At 35.0% G+C, this 7,697-nt stretch overlaps 1 non-coding gene across 1 annotated transcript; it reads right to left on the bottom strand.

The window, feature by feature from the left end:
* Positions 1-7,356: 7,356 nt before the first annotated feature.
* LOC112804617 (small nucleolar RNA R71) lies at positions 7,357-7,460 on the bottom strand. Its single transcript, XR_003203232.1, has one exon. It is a non-coding gene; the product is annotated as a small nucleolar RNA R71 (small nucleolar RNA).
* Positions 7,461-7,697: the final 237 nt, after the last annotated feature.

Genomic DNA, 7,697 nt, shown 5'->3' with positions numbered 1-7,697 from the left:
ATATGAATAAGTGGGTGAAAAGCTTGATAAAACCACTCAATTAAATACAAGATAAACCATAAAATATTGGTTTATCAATGGCTCTCTCTGCAGATCACCTATTCGAACCTGTTTCCGCCACTGCTTGCTCCCACTATGAAGCGGTAAAACCCTCTCTTTTTCTCTTTTTCGCTTTATTTATCATTCAAAGTCGAGTTCTTTATTTATTTACTTATTTTCCTTATCTGTGGCAGTGGAAGAAGAAGTGTTCGAAGCTTCAAGAATCACAAAATGCTCTTCGCCAAGTTGTGAAGCTTCTAGAAACCAAAATCAATGAAGTTCAGGCTCAAAATGTGAAGCTCAACCAAGGTTATTTATTTATTTATTTTCAATTTTTCATTTTTATGTCGTTTTCTTTGGGATGTGAGTAGTGAATCTGAATAAGAGTTTTATGCATATTAAGTAGAATTTCTGCGAGTGAATTTACTGAACAGATTGGATTAAGTTGTAATTAGTGAACATTGCAATGTTGTATTTTTTGCAAAATGTGAAGAAGAACAGGCGCGAGGCAAAGCAGACGCTGAGGAGAAGCTTAAAGAATGTAATGTTAGAGTATCGTTAGAGAATGAAGTATGTAGTTTGAGGTCTGAAATTGATGCGATTCGGCAGAAACCTGGTGGTGATGCTAAGAATGGAAATGAGAGCATAGAGGGTTTTCAAGCTTGTATAGCTGATAAGGAAAAGGAAATCAGTAGGTTGAAGGAGCTCCTGGACGCAGAGAAGAAAATGGCGGATAAGGAGAAGAAAAACTCGGAGAAGGAGAGAAAGAAAGCAGCTGAAGCTTTCAAGGCGGTAGAAGCAAAGAAGAGCAAAACTGTAGAAAAAGAGATGCAAATTGCCAAAGTTGAAGCAGAGAAGGCTGAGGAGTATAAGACTCGGCTTGTTCAATTGGAGAAAGAAGCAAAAGAGGCAAAAACAAAGTTGTCTCATAAATGTGAAAGATTGGGGCTTTGAGTGAAACGACGTCGTTTTGGGGTGAGAGGACTAGTATGTCCTGTTTTGAAAAGCTACACATTTTCGTGTGAAAGGACAATATATCCTGTTTTAAAAAGTTACATGCCACGTGAGCTCCCGCAACGGCCAGGTCAGCGCCACGGGAGCCACGTCAGCGTTTTCCGTTGAGTCCAACGGAGTCACTTTAACGGAGGGGTAAATTTGTCTGCGTTTTGGAAAAGTCAGGAACATGAATGTATTTTCCAATCTTTGAGGACAAAAATGTCTGTGAAAAAAAAGGTCAGGGACCTATTTGTCCTTTACTCTTAAGAAAATGCTCTACGTCTCTGTCCCATGTTTTCATCCCATTATGAGTCCCCATTTAGCTCTCTCTTAGTGAAAAAGTTGATATACGCAGAAAGAACATAATTTACCTCAATAAATATGAATATTTTGAAATTTTATCTTATGGGACAGGTAACTTTACCCTGGTTTCTATCTTCATTTATTTGCGAGACAAGTCATTTGTTTTTATAGAAATTTCACAGGCTCCATTTACCTTTTTGTCGCGGGTAATTTTTGTGGGTATTCTGTTTTTGTAAGATTTTTGTCATCTTTCATAGTAGTATGTATAAAGATAAAATATATTTTTTGTCTCTAACATTTTCGATTTTTTTAAAAAATATCCCTAACGTTTAATTTTATTCAGTTTTGTCCTTAACATTTTTAATTTATTTAATTTTATTTCCTAAAATTTTAGATGGAATTAATATCTAAAAATAATTTTGACACAAATTAAAAATATTAAAAATAAAAGTGAATGAGATTAAATATTAGAAATATTTAAAAAAAATTATAAACATTAAAGACAAAAAAACATAATTTACGTTATATATAATAATGTGAAATAAGCTAAATGTATTTGTAATGATAAAAAGAATTAAATACCATATAAGGATTAGTGATGATGTGTCATTACTCTTGTTGTAGCGAGCATACTTCCACCTTCCCTCTGAGCTAGTTGCAAACTTATTCCTGTTCGAGCAAACCAGCACCCCACCTGAAGGAATTCTCGCAGCGTCCATTAGACCATTTTTAGTAGAAAATTTATCTAAGTTTTTATTTATGATCTATTTGTCATAAAAAATAATTCTATATTAGCTTTTACGTCATAAACAATAAATAAGAATTCAAAATATCTCTCTTCTCTATTAAGAAGAACTAACTTTAGTTTCTATTGTGGTCCTACTTAATTAATTAATTAAAATACTTAAAATTAATGTAACTAATTTTTTTCAATTATATAAATTAAATTTAAAAATTTAAAAATAATTCACTATTAAAAGATATTAATATTAAATAAATTCATATATAACAATAATACACAATATATAATTCGGGATTATACTAATTTGTAAAATTACTTAATACAAAAAAAACCATAATTAAATTCTATAGTTGACGACAAGCATTGTGAAATTGTCATATGTGTTCAATCAAGTCCTCTTTCAATTGTTTATGCTGCTACCTATTTCGAAGTTTGGCATTTCTTTAGAAAAATTGATGGTATGGTGAAAAATCTTCTTCTCCCAGCTGAGGTTGTGATAAGCCATTTTCGACATCATCATACTCTAAGCCTTGAGCAAAATTTCCTGCATAAATGTCTCTTTCATCCTCAACAATCATATTATGCAATATAATACAAGCTATCATTATATTGGCAAGCTTCTTCTTTTCCCAAAAGCGAGCTGGACCACGTATAATTGCAAAGCGTGCTCGCAACACTCTGAATGCTCGCTCCACATCTTTTCTTTGCCATTCTTGGTATTGTGCAAATAACTTGCGTTTCTCCCCTTGTGGCTTTGAGATTGATTTGACAAATATGGCCCATTCAGGATAAATACCATATGTTAAATAGTATCCCATAGTATAATTATTACCATTAATAGTATAATTTACCTTCGGAGCACGGTCATTTAGAATATCATCGAACACTGGAGAACGATCTAACACGTTGATATCGTTATTTGAACCAGAAACTCCAAAGAACGCATGCCATATCCAAAGGTCTGAAGATGCTACAACCTCAAGTATTATAGTTGCAACCCCACGATAACCACTTATGTACATACCTTTCCACACCTTTGGACAATTTTTTCATTGCCAATGCATGAAGTTAATACTACCCAACATGCCAGGAAAGCCACGACCCTCCGCCATTTGTAGCAGGCGTCGTACGTCATTTGGATTTGGTTTTTGCAAGTATTCATCCTCGAACACCGAAATGACACCTTCAACAATTTTTTCCAAGCATTCAATTGTAGTGCTCTTGCCTATGCACACATAATCATCAACAGCATCAGCTGCTACGCCATATGCTAACATCCGTATCGCAGCGGTACATTTTTGGAGTGGTGACAAGCCTCTTCTTCCAGTGGCATCAACCCTCTATTGGAAATACGGATAGACGTTTGAGAGAGCATCTACTATCCGAAGGAACATGATGAGCGGATAATTTATACGCTTTTTGGCATTGTTTTCATATAGTTTTTAGTAAGTTTGAGCTACTTTTAGGGATGTTTTCATTAGTTTTTATGCTAAATTCACATTTCTGGACTTTACTATGAGTTTGTGTGTTTTTCTGTGATTTCAGGTAAATTCTGACTGAAATTGAGGGATTTGAGCAAAACTCTGAAGAAGGCTGACAAAAGGACTGCTGATGCTGTTGGATTCTGACCTCCCTGCACTCGAAATGGATTTTCTGGAGCTACAGAACTCCAATTGGCGCGCTCTCAACGGCGTTGGAAAGTAGACATCCAGAGCTTTCCAGCAATATATAATAGTTCATACTTTATTCGAAGAATGACGACGTAACTTGGCGTTGAACGCCAAGTACACGCTGCTGTCTGGAGTAAAACGCCAGAAAAACGTCATGATCCGGAGTTGAACACCCAAAACACGTCATAACTCAGAGTTCAACGCCAAGATATGCCTTAGCACGTGAATTCATCAAGCTCAGCCCAAGCACACACCAAGTGGGCCCCGGAAGTGGATTTATGCATCAATTACTTACTCATGTAAGCCCTAGTAGCTAGTCTAGTATATATAGGACATTTATCTATTGTGTTAGACATCTTTGATCTCAGTTTTGTTTTATTCTTCATCTTAGGGGATCATTGATCACGTTAGAGAGGGCTGGCCATTCGGCCATGCCTGAACTCTTTGCTTATGTATTTTCAACGGTGGAGTTTCTGCACACCATAGATTAAGGGTGTGGAGCTCTGCTGTACCTCAAGTATTAATGAAATTCTATCTTCTTTTATTCAAATCTCTCTTATTCTTATTCCAAGATATTCATTCGTACCCAAGAACATGATGAATGTGATGAGTCAGATTACCCTCATTATCATTCTCAATTATGAACGCGAGTGATTGACAACCATGTCCGTTCTACATGCAACAGAGCTTGAATGCGTATCTCTTAGATTCCCCAACAGAATCTTCGTGGTATAAGTTAGATAGTTGGCGGCATTCATCTGGATCCGGAAAGTCCAACCTTGTCTGTGGTGTTCCGAGTAGGATCCTGGGAGTCCGGAAAGTCCAACCTTGTCTGTGGTGTTCCGAGTAGGATTCCGATCATGAATGACCGTGACGTGCTTCAAACTTTAACCTGCTGGGCGTTGGTGACAGACGCAAAAGAGGGATTCTATTCCAGTAGGAGCGGGAACCAACCGGTGATTAGCCGTACTGTGACAGAGTGCGTTGCATAGTTTTCACTGCGAGGATGGGATGTAGCCATCAGCCATGGGTGATGCCTCCAGACTGGTTAGCTGTGCGAGTGACAGCCGCACAGGTTATTTCCCCGTGAGGAATGAAAGTAGCCACAGTTGATGGTGAACCCCTATACAAAGCTTGCCATGGAAAGGAGTAAGAAGGATTGAGTAGAAGGAGTAGGAGAGCAGGCGTCCAAGAGCTCTACAGCATCTTCATCCGCTTATCTGAAATTCCCACCAATGAATCTGCATAAGTGTTCTATCCCTTTATTATTTATTTCTTTTTATTATTCCTATCCTCAAACCCATAAATAATGTTTAATTTGCCTGACTGAGATTTGCAAGGTGACCATAGCTTGCTTCATACCAACAATCTCTGTGGATTCGACCCTTACTCACGTAAGGTTATTACTTGGACGACCCAGTACACTTGCTGGTTAGTTGAACGAGATTGTGAAGACAATAAACAATGCCTTCAGAGTATACATCCTTTATAAATACATAACAAGTGATCACAATTTCGTCCACCAAGTTTTTGGCGCCGTTGCCGGGGATTGTTCGAGTATGGACAACTGACGGTTCATCTTGTTGCTCAGATTAGGTAATTTTCTTTTCAAAAATCTTTTTCAAAAATCTTTCTTTTATTTTTCGTTTTTCCAAACATGTTTTTCGAAAAAATCAATAAAAATACAAAAAAAATTAGAAAATCATAAAAATCAAAAATATTTTGTGTTTCTTGTTTGAGTCTTGTGTTAATTTTTAAGTTTGGTGTCAATTGCATGCTTTTAAAATTTTTCTTGCATTTTTTCGAAAATCCCATGCATTCATAGTGTTCTTCATGATCTTCAAGTTGTTCTTGATAAGTCCTCTTGTTTGATCTTGATGATTTCTTGTTTTGTGTCTTTTGTTGTTTTTCATGTGCATTTTTGCATTCATAATTTTCATGCATTAAAGATTTCTAAGTTTGGTGTCTTGCATGTTTTCTTTGCATTAAAAATTTTTCAAAATTATGTTCTTGATGTTCATCATGATCTTCAAAGTGTTCTTGGTGTTCATCTTGACATTCATAACATTCTTGCATGCATTCATTGTTTTGATCTAAAAATTTCATGCATTGAGTATTTTTGTTGTTTTTCTCTTTCATAATTCAAAATTCAAAAATCAAAAAAAATATCTTTCCCTTATTTTCCTCCAAAATTTCGAAATTTTGGGTTGACTTGGTCAAAAATTTTTAAAATTAGTTGTTTCTTACAAGTCAAGTCAAAATTTCAATTTTTAAAAATCTTATCTTTTCAAAATCTTTTTCAAAAATCATATCTTTTTCATTTTTTTAATTTTCGAAAATTTCAAAAATATTTTTCAAAATATTTTCAAAATCTTTTTCTTATCTTTTTATCCAATTTTCGAAAAATTAGCTAACAATTAATGTGATTGGTTCAAAAATTTGAAGTTTGTTACTTTCTTGTTAAGAAAGGTTCAATCTTTAAATTCTAGAATCTTATCTTGTAGTTTCTTGTTAGTTAAGTAACTTTTAAAATTAAATCTTTTTTTTCAAATATCTTTTTCAAATATATCTTTTTATCTTTTATCTTATCTTTTTCAAAAATTTTATCTTTTTCAAAATTTGATTTCAAAATATCTTATCTAACCTCCTATCTTCTTATCTTTTTCAAAATTTGATTTCAAATCTTTTTCAATCAACTAACTAACTCCTTGTTTGTTTCTTATCTTTTTCAAAACCACCTAACTACTTTTCCCTCTCTAAATTTTCGAAAATTCTCCCCCTCTTTTTCAAAAATTCTTTTTAATTGTTTTAAATTCTAATTTTAATCTCATCTCATCTTTAATTTTCGAAAATCACTAACCATTTTTTCAAAATTATTTTCGAAAATTTCTCTTCTCTTTTCTTATTCTATTTAATTAATTAATTACTAACACTTCTCTTCACCTCTCTTCATCTACAAATCCATCCTTCTTCATTCTTCTACCCCCTTCTTCTTCTACTAACAGAAGGGAATCTCTATACTGTGACATAGAAGATTCCTTTTTCTTTTCTTGTTTTCTTCTCTTTCTTATGAGCAGGAACAAGGATAAAGGCACTCTTGTTGAAGCTGATCCAGAACCTGAAAGGACTCTGAAGAGAAAATTAAGAGAAGCTAAATTACAACAATCCAGAAATAACCTTTCAGAAATTTTCGAACAAGAGAAGGAGATGGCCGAAAATAATAATAATAATAATGCAAGGAGAATGCTTGGTGACTTCACAAAGCCAACATCCAAGTTTGATGGAAGAAGCATCTCCATTCCTGCCTTTGGAGCCAATAACTTTGAGCTTAAGCCTCAATTAGTTGCATTAATGCAACAAAACTGCAAGTTTTATGGACTTCCATCTGAAGATCCTTATCAGTTTTTAACTGAATTTTTGCAAGTCTGTGATACTGTAAAGACGAATGGAGTTAATCCTGAAGTCTACAGACTCATGCTTTTCCCTTTTGCTGTAAGAGACAGAGCTAGAATATGGTTGGATTCACAACCTAAGGATAGCCTGGACTCCTGGGATAAGCTGGTCACTGCCTTCTTAGATAAATTCTTTCCTCCTCAAAAGCTGAGCAAGCTGAGAGTGGATGTTCAAACTTTCAAACAAAAAGATGGTGAATCCCTCTATGAAGCTTGGGAAAGATACAAGCAGCTGACCAAGAGATGTCCATCTGACATGTTTTCAGAATGGACCCTATTAGATATATTCTATTATGGTCTCTCTGAATTTTCGAAAATGTCACTGGACCATTCTGCAGGTGGATCTATTCACCTGAAGAAAACGCCTGAAGAGGCTCAAGAACTCATTGACATGATTGCAAACAACCAGTTCATGTATACCTCTGAGAGGAATTCCGTGAATAATGGGGTCCCTCAGAAGAAGGGAGTTCTTGAAATTGATGCTCTGAATGCCAT

The sequence above is a fragment of the Arachis hypogaea genome, chromosome 5 (genome assembly GCF_003086295.3).
Source record: "Arachis hypogaea cultivar Tifrunner chromosome 5, arahy.Tifrunner.gnm2.J5K5, whole genome shotgun sequence".
NCBI lineage: Eukaryota > Viridiplantae > Streptophyta > Magnoliopsida > Fabales > Fabaceae > Arachis > Arachis hypogaea.
Note: the sequence above shows the minus strand (reverse complement) of the source record. Positions and strands in the feature narration are given on the sequence as shown.